This window comes from Magallana gigas, chromosome 5, assembly GCF_963853765.1.
Source record: "Magallana gigas chromosome 5, xbMagGiga1.1, whole genome shotgun sequence".
NCBI classification, from domain to species: domain Eukaryota; kingdom Metazoa; phylum Mollusca; class Bivalvia; order Ostreida; family Ostreidae; genus Magallana; species Magallana gigas.
In genome coordinates, this window is record NC_088857.1 from 1,739,677 (window position 1) to 1,757,724 (window position 18,048).

Consider the following 18,048-nt stretch of genomic DNA (forward strand, 5'->3'; position numbering starts at 1 on the left):
GCGCAATGGGTTAGAGCGTTCACATGTCTGTAAGAGCATTGGGGTTCAAGGTGTATTTTTGGTAATTTTACTATTGATATAAATGAATTTTCATGGGGAGGGGGGGGGGGGTCTCGACCCCTCACTCCCACCCCTTCTCTAAATCTGTGCACACGATGATGTACATGTAGGCACACATAATTTTTAATTTTGTTTGTAATAATTATGTAGACTATTATACTTTCTATGACATGAAATGTTAAGATTATTGATTAACTGAAACTTCACTGCAAACAGTTCAACCCCAAATTGCACATAAAGTGCTGATCATGTGTATTATCATATGGGAAGGGATCTCATCCTTCAGTTATGAAAATTATAATTTTTAAATGTTTTACCGGAGCTTGCATGTGGCCTTCATTTTTAATTAAACTGGTACAAAACAGTGTTATTTAGCTGCAAACACTTGGTGCAGGTATTACTGTCTAATGACAGCATCTAGTTTGATTTCTTTTAAATAATTCATCAAGTAGGTAACTATTGCTCGACCAAAGTCTTTGATTAATCGACGAAGCCAACCGAGTAAAATTGACTTCAGAAATGTTTTAAATTTATAACTTAACTATTTATACCTTAAAATTGTATAAAAAAGGAAGATCTGATGGTTAATTTGTTGGCCAATCCAGCCCCCTAAAGATATAATTGTTTTGGTTTTTCGTATTTATATAAATTGTCAAACGAATAATTTCACAAGGAGAAACATCACTTTAATCACAAATAGCTGAATAGGGACTCACCTAGAGACAAGTCACATATAATGCCTCCAAATATTTAAACATCATCAAAAACCCATTAAAGTGAAATGATTTTTTCATCAATGTAAAAATTACAAATGTAGATATCCATAAAATTATGAAATACTTCACTTTCTTTGACCGATTAGCATGGCTAAGGAAAGAAAAAGTGCGGCATGTGAAGGACATAACAAGTTAAAAGATTTGAGCAAATGTGTTAGTAAATAATATTGATCAATCCAAAACAAGCGCAAGATTTAAGCACCGTAATAATTTAATTTTTTGTATGTTAGGAACTGTAACTCAACAAAATCTCCCCATTAAGCTTTAAATTTTTAAACCTTTCACCAGTATCAAGTGGTGTGAAATAATTTTTAATGCAATAAACAAGTAGAAGAAATTCAATCATTTCTACTTTTAAATTTCTTTTTGCCATAACTTCTTTTTTCTACATACTTCACCCGGATTAAAATTCATTAGCATGTAGAAAGTATCTATTTTCTATTCATATTCCAATTTTATTGACTATTTATTATTATTCATGCTCGGTAAACATAATCTTATGACGTTTATGGTGCGAGTAAAAAATATACTTATATTGATTGAATCTAAATTTATCACATAATGCTATAAATAAATCCTGAGTACAGATAGAAGCCATGTTTAAAGATCGAAAGGGGCCTTGCGCATTTAACAAAACCACATATGAGAAAGATAAAGACTTCTTTAAATGTCTGAGTTCAGTCAATGTTTATCATTGTATCCGAGATGATAGGAGCAAATTAGGAGAGATATGTACACAGCCAATTTGGGTCGATCCAAGTAATTTAATAATTTTTTTTCGGACAGGTTATCGGCCATTTTAAATTTAGAAACATGATTGTTTATAAAGGCACGACAACTCTAGAGCTTACATGTAAGATAGTCACATTCTGTATGAACCCCACTTTCCAAATAGTACATGCCTGTATTCAAATGTTATAGATTTATTCAGTAGGTCAATGGTTACTTGTATAAAAAGCAATATTTCGAGCGTGTGTTAAACTTTATTATAAAAGCGATACAATGCTTGGGTAAATATAAACATACGATCGATAGACGACGTGTATAATTGTAATACAGGCACTTGCATTAATATGATATCATAACTAAACTTTACTCAAGGGCATTTGCTATATTTAATGATTTTTATTCATGATTCATTAAATTTGGTGTTTATCATTTTATAACTCTATTTTTTTTTTCATAGACTACTGTCCAGAGTATATCACTGAATTTAATTCCCCCGACATTGTTCCTTGTAACGTGTCAAATGGATCATGTCCAAAAGAACGATTTCTGTCATATGAGGTCTACAAGTGCAAGATTGTCAATTTTATAGCTTCTTATTTTATTATTATTTTTTAAAAAGGTTAATTAAAACAAAAGAGTTTGAAGAGCATTCAAACATCACAAGGGAGGGGGGGATGTGCTCGAGTGGAATTATCCGTTCAGGGTAACTTATTAGAGATACTGTTTCTCACATACATAATTTTGCAACTTATGGAGTTACAGAGTTAAGTGTTTTTTAATTACTAGATCATATGAAAAAAATTCATTCAAAGTTGCATCGTCAATTGATTGAAAAAGGCCCTTTTCATGCCAGATGCCGCATGGAGCCCAGTGTTTTAGACAAATTAATTAATTATAATAGTGTGTTCAGTAAATTGTTCTAATCACTATTATATTAATGATTAAGTTTACTCAGGGGCGCACATTTCCATTGTTATGACTAAAAAATTACAAATTGTACATTGTAGTCCTACAAAAGTACTGCTATTTTCATTTTCAAATGACTAGGTAAATGATTTAGCTTTCATGTTAGTGACCTCTTTGTGACACCCTTTTTTTTTATTCTGATATAATTCAAATCATGATACGATTTTGAGATTTGGAAGCAGTGAGATATCTCTACTTATTATATTTCAGAAAAAAACCCATAGAAAACAAACCTTTGAATATCAAAGTTTGACTAATTTATTCCAAATTTCCTCCATCGAATTTTCTAAATTCTACCCATTTTCACTAATATCAAACAAGTATTCCTTTAAAAGGAATGATCGGCATGAAATATCATTGGTCAGCTCTGTTTATATAATATACGCACCATGCTGTGAACTATATATAGCACCGTTTTATTGATTTCAAAAATGGCAAGGCATGAATAGGCTTTACTTTTAGTAGGCGAATTATACTTCCGACTAATATTCCTACGCATATGTGAAAAAAGGTGATTTGAATCATTATGTATGTAACTCTATAAATGTTTTATTTTCAGGGTAAACGGATAAGATTTCCGTTTTAGTAACCTACGTCTAGTTAAAGATTTAAATAAGGTTGTCATAGCATAGTAAATAAAATAGTACAAGGCGCAATGCGTGCGCAAATAGTTAAATTTGCCGGATGCCTCATATGGACACAACTGTGATCGGCCGAAGCCGATCACAAAAATGAATTCTATGAGCTCGAAACTGATAATTGGCTAAAACTACTTATATGGCCGTAGTTTATACAAAGTATACAAGGTCAGGGATAATATTTTTGAGATAGGCTATCTAGTCTTATTTTTTTTAAAGAATTTGTGTTTGCATTGTTCTTATTGCGTTTAGGCCATTAATCTGAAATTATAAACGAGATGAAACGACAATGAAATAAGTAAAATAATGCAATAAAACATTTAAAAACTTAATTTATACAAAAAAAGTTTAAGGAGGAACAGGACACTGATGACGTGACTATCATTGCAATGATGCTTGATATGCTAACTCTATTATTACGTCATAATTGATTTCATTGTATGATGCTATGATACCATTTATCCATTGCGACGTCATACAGAATTTGAAAGATCTTTTTCCCGTACCTAATGGCTCTAAAGTAGTCATTTTCACACCATTAGTTGGGGCAAATTTAACATTTTATTCAGATATATATTCTGATAAATATCTGTTTATGTTAATTGATAAATCTAAAAAATGCATTACTTTTTTAATGGTCCAAAACAGAATTTGTCACAAAAGGTCATAATTCCTAAATAAGGGATAGGGGTGATTCCTATTGTAATATTTCTCTTGAATTCCAAAAAGTTGCTATGAATATTTTATAAGTTATAGAGAACATGCTAAGGTTCATATATGAATTAAAAAAAATCATTGACAATTTTTGAAGTGCCGTCACATTTGTTGTTAATAATTTTAGAATTTGTTTCCGTTTTTAAGATTAATTAATGAATATAATTTGCAAATAAATTCGATCAAATAAAATAATAATTGCAGAAAATTGAAATTGTTAAAAAATCATCATGCCAGAAAAGAGGGATAATTCCTATCAAAACATCTCCCTTGCAAGGTTAAAATGTAGTCATTAAAATGATATATGTTGTTGTGGACATCATAATGTTAATGTGTTAAAAAAAAATAAAATTCATTGACAAACAATTTTACACTGCAACGTCTTGCTCCCCCTTAAGCGGGGGGAAATGAAAAAAAAAATAGTCCAGATTTTTTTTAAATTTAAATCTAACTTAATTGTTACATACAAGGGTTGTTCGGAAATTATTGAGACATTTGCGTTTACTCCTTTGAAACGAACGACACATTATTGAAATTTCGCACAAATTTAATCAAGAACATGTGACACAAATATTTAAAATTTCAAAGTGATAGCATCATTAGGTAATTCCCAATGGGAAAAACAAATTGTTTATGTTTATGCATCCGGCGCAGTCTCCAGCGGCTACGACGACATCATTTGACGTAACTTTGACGGCGTAAGTTTTGATTAGGCCCTTAACTCAGGACTACTCTTTTTCAAAGTAAACACCATCTACGTGGACGCACTTCTTATGGCGAGCTACCAACTTGTCATAAACAGATTGGCACCAATCAGTATCTAATGATCTGACTGCATTTAAGGTGGCTCTTTTCAATTCTCCAGAGTAATGAAATTTAATTCCCCGCAATGCTGATTTACGTTTTGGAAAGACAGCAAAGTCCATTGGAGCTAAATCTGGACTGTAAGGCGGGTGCGGATGTAGTTCAAATCCTAAAAGCTTGATTTCCAGCTGGGCCTGTACTGCTGTAAGTGCTGGCGCATTATCTTGATGGAAAATGATACTATCAAGCCGTCAGTAAAGTTCCGATCGTTTCTTTCTAATGGCATGTATGAGGTTGCACCTGAGTACCTTTCAAAATAAAAATATTTCTGGGCATCAATTAAACAGTCTCATGCATTTTTAACGGGCAAGTTGCTGTGGGTTATGAAATTATTATCTAGTTTAATTTTTTTTATCATTATTTCAGTTCAACCAAATTGCGTTTAAGCATTTACCTTTGAGTAATATGTAGAATTCACCGTTTGTTTTTCGGGAACAGAGTGGGAAAGAAGAATGCCTTTACGTTCCATAAACATGATACACGTGTTTTTACAGGATGATTTACACACTTTTGCTTTTTTTGGTAATGTCAACATCGAAGACCCTCCCCTTCCTCTTTGAATCGCTTCAGAAAAGAAAGAGAGGCATTGACTCTTTTTTGGCACCCAGCGGGTACAGATTCTCTCAAATCCCAAGGTTTCTGTTAATAATTTCTGTGTTGTTGGTAATCCTATGTCAAATTACAAGGAAATTGTCCTAACCGTCAAACGCACGTCATTCTCCAATAGTTTCTGAACCGATGACGTTAGTTCCTCCGTAATGACCGAGGGTCGCCTAGCATCTTTGCTTTCACCTTCACTGAATAGTTTATCAGAAAAAAACGTTTATGCCACCGATAAACCAAAGCCCTGGATACGTTTCTCCCGCACTGTGTCTGTTTAAGCAGGTTCTTGGTCTGGACATGAGTTCTTCCAAGCTGCTCCGCCTAAACGTCAAAACGCATTACGCCGTTAGTGTTAGATAAATAAACCTTGATAAAAATCATGTCTGGTTCCAGTATTTGAAATCCAAAATATACCAAACTTTCTCAAAATGAGGTCACAATAAATTACTTATATTGGTCATTCCGATACGGAATACGTGATAGTTGAATTTTCATACTAACTGGTTTTCTGACTGCGCCGGGTACACCTACCATCAATTCTTTTCCGTTGTGAATTAAATATATAATTTAACTGAAAAATGTTTTGCTGCTATTAATTGTTAGTGCCTGTTTTACATGTATGTTTATGCCAATTTTCATCAAAAACGTCAAATAGAATAGAAAATACAATGAGTGTCTCAATAATTTCCGAACAACCCTCGTATATTCCTCAAATTCTTGATGTGTTCTTTCAGACCCAGTGTGTCTAAATGCAACGTTTACAGATCTTGAAAAGTAAGTACTAATTAATGGTGTAAATTATACATAACAAAGTGATATACAATATGCGTTAAGAGAACGGCACCTTTAAAACTAGGCTCTCTGTTTTTTAAAGTGGTGATTAAAAATAAGATTATGATACGATATAATATGGTTTGTGTGTAGTGAACAGTATGTATACTTCTATTGCGTTTTAACTTGAAATATGATGACATCCTACTTTTAGCGGTAAAACTTTTGATAATGACAGGTAAGCAGGATTATAATTAAGATATTGAGTTTTTTAAGACTGCTAGTAGGTCGATGGCATATCTTGCTTGTATTCATTCATTCCACTTAGAAAAAACCCAAACCATGTAGAATATTGAGTTATTTCTGATTTTTATTTCTTATCTGTTGCTGATAATAACTTGATATGGCATTGTGAATATTTGAATATTCCTTTCTTGTAACTATCTTTTTTCATGTCTTTCACTGATGGAGAGTGTGAGGCGATATATATTTAAATTTACGTGCGTTTAAAGAAGCTAATCCTCTTTTTGAAACTACGTGAATTTTATATTATGTTCGAACACTATTTTAAAGATTAAATGAGTTAGCAAGGCAATGTATATATGTACTTTCTAATTCAATTGATCAGTTTATATAAAGGATGGCTGCCCAAAAAGTTCGTGGACACATGCAATTTCATTCAAAATAATGACACCATTTTCAGGAAACTGTCTTAATATTTAAATATAGAGTATAATCATGTATATGTAATAAACATCAGCTAGAGCAATATACATTTTAACACTGGAGTTATCATTATGTATACAATGCCTATACAGGCCGCAGGGCCTGGTCGGACAACGCTTCAATAACGTCGTAGTCCTTGGTTTACCTGGAATGATATGTTGCATTTACCGACTGACCAGAGGGTACAATCGCACGCTCCATCAGAAATCACTCCAACTAATCCTATGTTTTTTGTTTCCTTTATCGTTTGTTTCGTTTCTATCGGTTTTTACCCAAGTCGACACAAAATGCCATGATTGCGCGCTGATTTGTGCGTTCAGCCGACGTCGCTTTTTCTTCCGTTTTTAAAGACATGTTCTTGCCGTAATAAATTTTAAAAATCCTCTGCTCATTCAAAGACGGCTTCAAATGACGTATAAAAATGACACACACAGTACTGAATACTTCATTACTGAAGATTGTGTAGTTTTGATATGTTTCATAAAACTAAATAAAACTAAATATCTATGCCTCAAACATCAATTATGAAGTTTGGACATTTTTTACACTTGTTCGTGCGTACTTACGCGACCCTTTAATTTAGTAAAATTTTAGTTCAATTTTAGGGAAAACCTCCTTCTTATTTGATTTAGAATTTAAAAACAAATACTTCGGCAATATATTATTATAATTAAACCCGTTTAAAATGACAAAAAACTCCACGATTGTTCAAGACCGTTTTGGACAGCCCTCGTACAAGTTAAAACATAAAAGAAGTTCAAAACACCATCTCCTCATATATAACATAAATTGAATACTTTGCATTTTGATAGTTAAACATTTGAATTAAAACATAGAATGCTACCTTCGAATTAACCTTTATTTTAATTTCATCCTATGATTTTTTGTGTCCGTGAAAATAAAAAGGATCACCTATGGATAGCTTAAGAAATATGAATGTAATTTAGTCTATATATTTTGAGGTAATGGTAAATTTTACAATCTGATTTAGAGTTTCAAAAATGAATAGATATATAATTATTAATAAAACAACAAAATTTAATGGTTTTTGTGTTTATTTAGAGATATAAGCAATAATACTTCCTCTTCGACGTGGATTCTTGTTGGATTCTTCTCATCCTCATCCTTATCCTGAGCTATATTTTATTTAAAAAATTGCGAAAAAGTTAGTCATATTTGTATGACATTTTTAAATTTATTACGTTACCTTCGTTAATAACCTAAACAATAATGATTTAGAAAAGTATATCAAACTATTTATCGATCATTTTTTAATACTTTTCACTGATGTTTCATTAGTTGAATACCGTGTATAGCTTTTAAATAATGCAATAAACTGTTTCTATCATATAAATTAAGGTAACTTTAAAGAATTGGTATCATGTACACTTGTTCATAAATAATGAAGGGGGTAGGTATGAAAAAAATAAATTAGAGTTGAATAAGCACCACGTTTTTTCTGGAGCATGATTTAATTCATGTAGTCAAACCAAAACTCCCGACATAAGGGTACTGACGACATTTATGTGTATCTATTCTTATAAATCTCTTCAAAGTCAAATTTCATTGACTAAAAAGTTCTGAATTCAGTCAAACTTGCATCACTGCAGTACGATCTAAAAATTAAAAGAGTGCTTAAAGATTAGATTATTGCAATTTTATCAGAGTTAATCTGCTTAATTTGGCTAGATATTGACTTGATAAGTAGGTATCCTTGTCCCTTTCAAAAGTCAGAATGTTATCAATCTTTTTCTTTTTAGAGAGAGATAAACATTTTTAAACTATTTTAATAGAAAAAGTGGACAGAGGTGTAGAAAGTTTTCCATTGCTTCCACCAAATGGTATGAACTTTTTTAACAAAAGAAACATCATTAAAAAATAAATTCTTCTGAATAATCCTTATAATTATTAACGTAATTGTTTTTTCACAAACCAGAATTAGAAGAGCCTTTTCACAGATCTGCAGCATTTCTCGAAGGAGTAACTTTCATAAAAAATGGTGGAAAACTACTTTGCTTGGTAGGACCGTGGGGATCTGGAAAAACATCTACAGCTAAACAAGTCATACATAATTCTTTAACATTCAGTCTTAATGATCGACCCCTTATCTTTGATACTGCAATCTCTAAAGAAATAACAGATGTTGAAAAGGACCAGTTTAGTGATAAAATCAAGACATTATATGAAAACTTGTCACGCTTTGGAAGAAAACAGCTCATAATAATTACACCTAATGAAGATATGGAACATTGTCATGATTTTATCAGATCTCTTATGTACCGCAAAAAAGACACCATGTTCATAAATCTTTCTGAAAAATTAACAAAAAATGATCGGATTGAAATTTTGCACTCACATTTTAAAACTTTCAGTCGAAATACAGATTTCAGTAAAGTCAAACATCTAGCACTAGCCAACAATGAACAATCATTAGGATATCCAGAAATACGTGCATTGTTTTCTAGATGTACTGCTTTCCAAAACACTTGTCCAATAGTATTCAGTAGTCGCCCACTACATCATTTAAAATCGCATTTTAAAATAAATGCATGAATCCAAAGAGAATGAAAAGTTTTTGTTGCTGGTGTATATGAGTATGAATCAAATGGAGATAAATATCACCGCCCCTAACGAGACACTTTTTGAAATACTGAGGTCTTGCAGCTGTGGTACCAGTGAGAATGAAAGTGATAGGATTACAACACAAATGGAGTCTACTAAAACCACAAAAAAAAGAAGATTGTTATACAGAGAATGAATCATGCTCTGGAACTAAGCCTAAAAATAAATACAAAAATAAAGAATATGTGAAATCATTGCTGTCGAAGGAGTTTATAATTCAGGAAGCAGAAACGTCAAGTTACAAGTTACGACATGAAGTCATCCAGAGAATGGTTCTAATCGTGTTTGGAACATATCATTTTGATAAACTGCTTCAATATTCCAAACAAGATTTAAAGGGCTGGATTCAAAAGAAATCATATTTTAGAAATCTGTTTTAAAGTTCACAAGACTCAAAACCTGTTGTAGAGATTAATGGAGAACAGTGGAGACAATTCAAAGAAAATTAAACAGAGCATCCAGTTGAAAATAGAAAAAAACTAACTTCTGGCTGTTTGTTGTTAACCACATTTGAACGTTACAGAAATGCTTGATTCATAGCATTTGATAGGGAATGACAACTGAACATTACGTAACGTGTAGACAAAGATTTATGAAAGCTTAGGAATTTATATAAAAACTATTTCATGTAACATGATTAAATTTCGTGTACATAATGTGATATAAAGCATTGACCATTTTAATATGTCATATTTAGTTCTCCTGAAACGAAGGTTTAAGTGAGCGTTTCTGATCATTCGTTGCCCGTCGTCCGTCCGTTGTGATGTCCATCCGTCTTTCTATCCGTGTTTTTTTATAACTTTTTACATTTTTGAATTTTTCTTTAAACCACTCGGCCAAATTTAAACAAAGATGATTCAAAACATTTTCGTGTGAAATAGCTAAAAAAAAACCCCGGTGTAACACTTTATAAAGAAAGATATTTACGAAACAGTGAATATAGGACGTGCATGTTGAACAATCTTCTATTTGTTTAAATCATGAAAAACATTGATGCCTTATCCACTGTGTTTTTATATTTTACATACACACAATTTCATTTCATTTCAGATAAATGTTTTGAAAACTATGATAGTTTATCAAAGTTTCAATGAAAACGTTAGTTGATATAAGCGGCCTTCCAATGATATTTCCTATGTAATAAATTATTTTTTCAAATAAAAATAAGTATGTATGTATTATTAGTATTACTTTTCTGTATCTTCAGAAGTTTGGTAATAAAATTATAAAGGGACATTTGTTTATCCCCATGATAAAAGAGAACAGCTTCTACTTTGCCGCAATCATTTTATTTTTACAGCTTATGTGTTTCTATTGGTAATTAGCTGAAAAATAAGAGACCTCATTTTAAACTACAAATTCAGAAAAAAATTTCATGCAAGTTTCATTTACTGTAAAATATCATCATGTATAATTAATGTGCACATGTCATTTTAACAATAAAATATCAAAACGATTTTTTTCATTCAAATCCTTTCACTGACTATAAATACAAAATTAAAGTCTGAAGTACATATATGATATATCTATATTATATTAATATTAATATCGGTTAAACCGGGATATCATTCATTTCCTCGACAATAGATAGTATTTTTTGAACCTCGTTTAACCTGCACACTCTGTCCGGTCCGGCAACCTTCTGGTTACAGAGCAGTTTCACTGTATACCGATTAACGCCAAAGGGCCATGTAAACTCTCTTTGCCAGGCGCGGATCAACAGATAAAACGAGACGTGATCTGCATCTTAATGTCAAGTTCGTTTAAGATAATAAATGTATAGTAACCCTTCCATTAAAAGATAAAAACAAAACCATGTTAAGTAGTTTTAATTGTTAACCTTTTGAACTGAATAATCTTAAAAATAACTTTTAAGACAGGCTGAAAGACAGATGATTTTAATGTATACTACGTCATCAGTTTTAGAAAGTGGTGATATGGATTCGGTAACCTACAGTGTAATAGTCCGGAAAACTGGATCATAATCTTTAAAATAAACAGTATTCAGAAAGGAAAAAATAATAATGGGTATTTAATAAATAGTATTATTAATTGGTTTACGTAGTATCTGTGCATTACAAAATTTATCACATGCCTAATGCTATAAATATATCAAAGCATTAATGGAAGCCATGTTTTAGGTACGAAAAACGTATTGCGCGTATAACAAAACACTATATGAGGAGGATAGATCTTTATTTAACTGTCAGGTTTCAACCAATATCTATCATTGTATCAAAGATAATAGGAACAGATCCACTGATATATGCATTCAGCATGTCTTGGTCAAACCAAGTAACTATCAAATCTATATTACTGGATACATAATCAGCAATTTTACAATGATAAACATTATTATAATATAAGGCACGATACCTTTAGACGCATTTTTAAAGTATATATGTTTCCTATTATAAATTAATCGGTGAAATCTCTCTCTCTCTCTCTCTCTCTCTCTCTCTCTCTCACTTCATCCGGTTATTAAACAAAATAATGTTAATGAACCAAAACTACATGATTTAATTTATTAATCGGTTTAAGGTTACAACAGGTGTGTCGTGTGCCCAGGTGCAAGTCAGGGTTTCTTAAGGCGTTGAAATCTTAGTATGTACGTGCATGTATACGATAAGTCTAGTGAATAAAAGTTTATTTACATTTGTAATTCAATTTAAAAGTATTATTTCCTAACTCTTGGTTTTAAAAATGTCACGTCTACAAATTAAAGATACATGTATGTAGGAGTAAAATCTAGAGGCTAATTAATTACTGAACAGGTGATCATAAATAGGGGTTAATATTGTTTAAAGATATGTTTAAGAGTAAATATGTCACATACCCGGCTTGGTACATCATACAGTTGTTTATACAAGTATATGTATACATCATTTGCAATTGCCACATGCAGTAAATACGTCACCCGTAATTGGTAATATTGATAGTCTAAAAATCATGTATACAATTAAATATTTAAACATATTGGAACGGCGCCGTGATCATGGAAACCGGGAAAATTGCGTAGAACCAATACCCTAATAGTTTCAATGCATTTAATAAGAGAAATGATTTCATCTGCTTCCTTGCATTTCATTTAGCTATGAATTAGATGAACGTTTATATATCTACTCGGTTTAAATTTATTTACTAAGTAAGCCTAACGGTTTCCATTTAGATATATTTTTTTTCACTGAAGACCAAGTTCTGTATTTCATTCTAAATATGTGCATGCATGTAGTTTATAAATTAGATATAATTGATTGTTACAATTTGAATGGAAGTCAAACTCTTTTCAAGTAAAAAATACACATTGAATACATTTATTCAATATCCACCGATATATAGGATTTAAAAACCACATGAAATATATAAGTTGCCATGGCGCAGAGGAAGTGAGGTGATACTGTTTAACAAATGGTACCGGGTTCAATTCTCGTATTGGTCGTTTTGATTTTTTTTTTCCATTTTATTTTCTAGATCCAAAACCGTTTTTAATACCTTTTCTATCATTATCATATAGTTAATATATTTTGTTGGGAAATTAAGTACAATATTGAATTAATTTTTTTTTAATGGCTTAAAGGCGGCTTAAAGGTGGCTTAAAGGTAGCTTAAAGAAATTTGGACATTAAGGACCTATAAGTTGTCCTTAAAGGTAGCTTAAAGGTGTCTTAAAGATAGTCTTTAAACTGCCTTTAAGCCACCTTTACGCTTTCTTTAAGCCATCATTAAGCAACACATATAGCTTAGAGGTGGCTTAAAGATCGTCTTTAAGCTACCTTTAAGCATCTTTAAGCTATCTTTAAGGAGAACTTGTGATGTACATGTAGGCACACAGAAGCAAATCTAAAACAGGCAACCGCCACGGGGAGGGGGCATAATTTAATTTTCAATTTTGTTTGTAATAATTATATAGACCATTATACTTTCTATGACATGAAATGTTAAGATTATTGATTAACTGAAAATTCACTGCAAACAGTTCAACCCCAAACTGCACATAAAGTGCTGCTCATGTGTATTATCATATGGGCAGAGATCTCAACCTTTAGTTATGAAAATTATAATTTTTAGATGTTTTACCGGAGCTTGCATGTGGCTTTCATTTTTAATTAAACTGGTACAAAACAGTGTTATTTAGGGGCAAACACTTGGTGCGGGTATTACTGTCTAATGACAGCATCTAGTTTTTTTAATTGTTGAAGTTGAGATTGAAAACAAAGATTTCATTTTAGTTAATGTATATGGACAAACACAGATCAACCTGATCTTTTTATTAACTTAAGAAATGAAATTGAAAAGTTGTCAATTAATCAGCATATAACACTGGCAGGAGACATGAATGTTGTTTTGAACCAAGAACTAGATACCATGAATTACAAAAAAATAAACAACCCCCAAAAACCAATGCGAACTAAGATAATTGATGTCTTAAATTTGGAAGATAGTTTTCGTATTTCTCACCCAGAGCTTAAAAGGTATACTTGGCGTAAAAAAAATCCTGTAAAACAGGCAAGGTTAGACTACTTCTTGACTTCCAATTCCTTATCACCCTTTATCCATAACAATAAATTTGAAAATAGTTATAGATCAGAACACTCTCCAGTTGTTCTTTATGGAAGACTTACTGAACTTAAAAGGGAAAAGGTTTTTGGAATTTAATAACTCTTTGCTAACAAATATTGAATATGTACAATTTATTAAACAGAAAAATAACTGCCATTAACACGCAATACGCAGCTTTAGTTTATGATATTGAAAATATTGAAAGTATAAGTAATGCAGATATCTTTTTCAGAATAAAAGACCACATATTTTTAGACACTTTATTAATGGAAATAAGAGGAAAAACAATATCATATGCAACATTTAAAAACAAACTCCAAAATGAAACTGAAAAAAAGTTAGAGAATGAAATTAAATTATTAGAACAAAATGCTGACAATGAATCAATAAAACTAATTGAGGAAAAACTAACTGAACTCATAAATATTAGAAACCATAAACTTAGAGGAAATTACATAAGGTCAAGAGTTAAATGGATAGCAGAAGGAGAAAAACCAGCAAAATATTTTTGTATCACGAAACTTTATTAGTAAACAAATAACTAAACTAGAAAGAGAAAATGGACAAAAGACTAAGTGCGGTTTTATGCAATTTCTGCCCCCAAAATCAAAGTTTTAGAAAAAGCTTTAAAATAAGGTGAAAGATAGTTAAAATCATATTGGAAGTAAATGTGTAAAAGGTTATCACCACAGTGACGTCATAATGTAGGAATGACGTCATGAATGTTGCATTATTTTGATAAATTCATGTTTTGTAGCAAAATATGGGTGTTTTCCGATGGATTTTATTGTGGGAAACATCGAGCGCAGGCTTGCTCAAGTACCATTTTTTAGTGTAATATGTATACCTATCTGAAGAAAAACATATGTTAAAATCGCACTTGAGCAGACCTGCGCTCTATACTTCCGAATGCAAAATATAGAGCAAAAATGAGAATATCTTCATTTGTTTGCAAATTTGCGGGAATTAGGTCATTTAGGTGACGTCATAGATTAACAGCGAGTGAGCAATGATGACTAAAATCAAGATTAAAGTTATAGGGATCCTCTTTACAATAATTTGTGAAGATTTCATTTTTATACAATACTATTTAAGAGCCATTCTATGTAAGCATTTTAACACTTGTATAGGTGGTTCGGCAGGCATAGTCACCGATTTTCCTCAAATTTTCATATGATGCATATTATCATATATCTATCATAAAAACACCAAAAGTTGGTTGCTAGGCAACTCCGTTACCATGGATACACATACCCATCATTCTTAGCAAAAAATGGTCTTGATTTTTACTGAAGAACACACTTTTTCAGCGTAAATATTCATTTCAATTAGATTAGTTTGTGATAAATCTTCATCAAACTCTCAAAGCATCACATCTTAACTATTGAATAATACATTAATCAAATTAAATTATTTATTTTTCTTTATTGTACCAGGGGCTTAAAAGTACTTGGTTAACAACTTTGTAAAAAACCTAGAAATGAGGCATTTTTGGTGATGCCCTATAAATTCTTGCGGACTGGTTGATGCAAACCGACACCAATCCTGAATTGACTGGGTCTTCTGTTATCAGAAACAATCAAAACATGATGGGGAAGTAACCTCAAAATTGTTGTTTCCATGGAAACAAAAGTGTACATTTTACATCTTTCAAACTTCATAAAACCCGTACTACGGTTCATAAATATGTGTAAATTATTTCCTTTTGAGAGAAAAAATGTGAATATGCAAATATGCAATACATTGAGGGTGTTTGTAATATTGGTTTACAAATTATCGAATCTAGGTAAGATATATAAACAATCGTTACCATGGAAACATGATAAACAATTTCTTTCAATTCTATGTATAATAGACAGTTTATGTCTTTGTATCTCATTTCATTATGTAACGATTATCAAATTTTGATGAAAAAAGGAGAGCAAATTTTATCAAACTTATGTTTCTAGCTCATCTGAGCTAAAAGCTTTTTGGAGGCCATCCGTCTCTGTCTGTCCGTCCATCTGAAAACTTTCCACATTTTAGCTTTTTCTCCAGAACCACTAAGCTAATTCTAATCAAACTTAGCACAAATCATCCAGAAGTTTAAGGGGGTTCAAATTTGTTAGAATAAGGGTAACACCCTCTTTCAGGGGGAAGTGATAAAGGACTAAACATCTACTATGATCTTAACATTTGACCTTTAAATTGGTTCAAGGTCACTGCACACTTTTTACTTAAAAAGTTCTGTTTATGAAAAGTAAGAGCAAGACGGAGCTTAAAGAAGGGTGTAAATGCTTAGAATTGTTTTTAAAGTAATTTGATATGACCTTCATTAGATGGAAAGATGTTTGGATGGATGAATGTACAGACAAACAGATCACTATACGTCACATTCAGAGCACGACCCTTATTTATAATTATTAAAAAATTGTTGGCATTCTTTTAAAAATCTTCTCAAAAATCATTTGGCCAAAAAAGCTTAAACTTGTGTCGAAGCATCCATGGGTAGCGTAGACTAAAGTTTGTTCAAATTATGATTCCTAGGAGTAGGGTGAGCCCACAATCAGAGGGGGTGAATTTTTACATAGAAATAAAAAGGAAAAAATCAAAATGTTCTTCTCAAAGAAAGAAAAATTTGACGTTTAAAATGAGAATATGCACAGAAAATTTTAAAGATCTTTTCTAAACAAAAATTACTAACTTGTCAAGATACAGTGTTCTGATTTCATCAGAGTTTTGGCTACAGTTGATGAGGTGAGCCATGAGGCCTTCAGGCCTCTTGTTTGCATAAGTGATTGCTTTGGTAAAATTTTATTATATTGTAAGAAAGATCATAATGCCACATATACATGTATTCATTTAGTGCGAAAATTTTCATTCAAATAACTTAATGATTAAGGTATCATCATGGTAATTATTATACTCATACCAGTTATAAATAGTATTCTAATATAAATTATCATGACATCCTTTGCCATCTTCTTTTTCAATCCCTCAAGTGATTGTTGCAGCACTAATAAAATCATACATCTGTATTTTATTTATAATTATAACTTTAATGAATTAAAAAAAATGCATAAAGATGAGAATGCTGAAATTAATAAAAATTTTAAAATCAAGTGTACATATATGTAAAAATATAATCATGCAAATGTACTTGTAAGAAATGATCCATGTGTTGATTAAGTATAATTATACTATGTTTATGAATGCTTGCATTTTTCTTAGCTGCAAAATAAGAATAAAAGTACTTCTAATTATAAATATGCTGGTCAGAATCCCAATTGTTGTAGTTTCCATTTCTCCATTGCTTAAAATCCCAATTCACTCACTCAAACAACTTGAATTTTTAATTCATGGATGAACCCAAATGCTCATAACCATGCAGTTTGAAGAAAAGTTTAAAGAATTCTTTAAAATTTATCTGGAAACTGTTACTCAGCATACAAGGTTATTTTTCAGTTACCAGCTAATGGCAGATATACACTTTTAATACCAAATAAGTCCTTGTAATAGAACTGTATTTGAAATACTCTATTCCCCTTCGATCAAAGTATTTGCATGGCTGCTAATTTCATTCCATATTTCCTGTTTAACTGTAATCAAGGATCAAGAAATTTCAAATTATCTTCTTTAAAACTTCACAATCTATATTATACAAGTACCCGATATGATGTTATAACTATTAATTTACATGCATTATTTACAAAAATACAATTCCTGCAATTTACCAATGCAGAGAATTTTTAAACATGTTCATCCAAATAGCAAGTTTGTAATTAAAGTTATGTTTACATTCTTAATGCATAATATTTCATTCCTTTCATTGTTTCATACCAATTAACAGTTTTGGCTGAATCAGAATGGCTCATTTTTATAGAACTCAGCATAGGAGTCATGCATGAAATATATAATTTCTCAGCAGAAAAAAATATTACTTTCATCAAATAAGGTATAAATTCATTACTTATCCCAAATGTCATAAAATGTGATGCTGATTTCAAAAGTTTATAATAATTATAAATTTTAAGGTATGTG

General features: G+C 31.2%; 1 long non-coding RNA gene across 1 annotated transcript; it reads left to right on the forward strand.

The window, feature by feature from the left end:
* The first annotated feature begins 1,426 nt into the window (after nt 1-1,426).
* Nucleotides 1,427-6,137, forward strand: LOC105319888 (uncharacterized). The gene is made up of 3 exons (XR_010714363.1): nt 1,427-1,595; nt 2,023-2,133; nt 6,085-6,137. It is a non-coding gene; the product is annotated as an uncharacterized lncRNA (long non-coding RNA).
* Nucleotides 6,138-18,048: the final 11,911 nt, after the last annotated feature.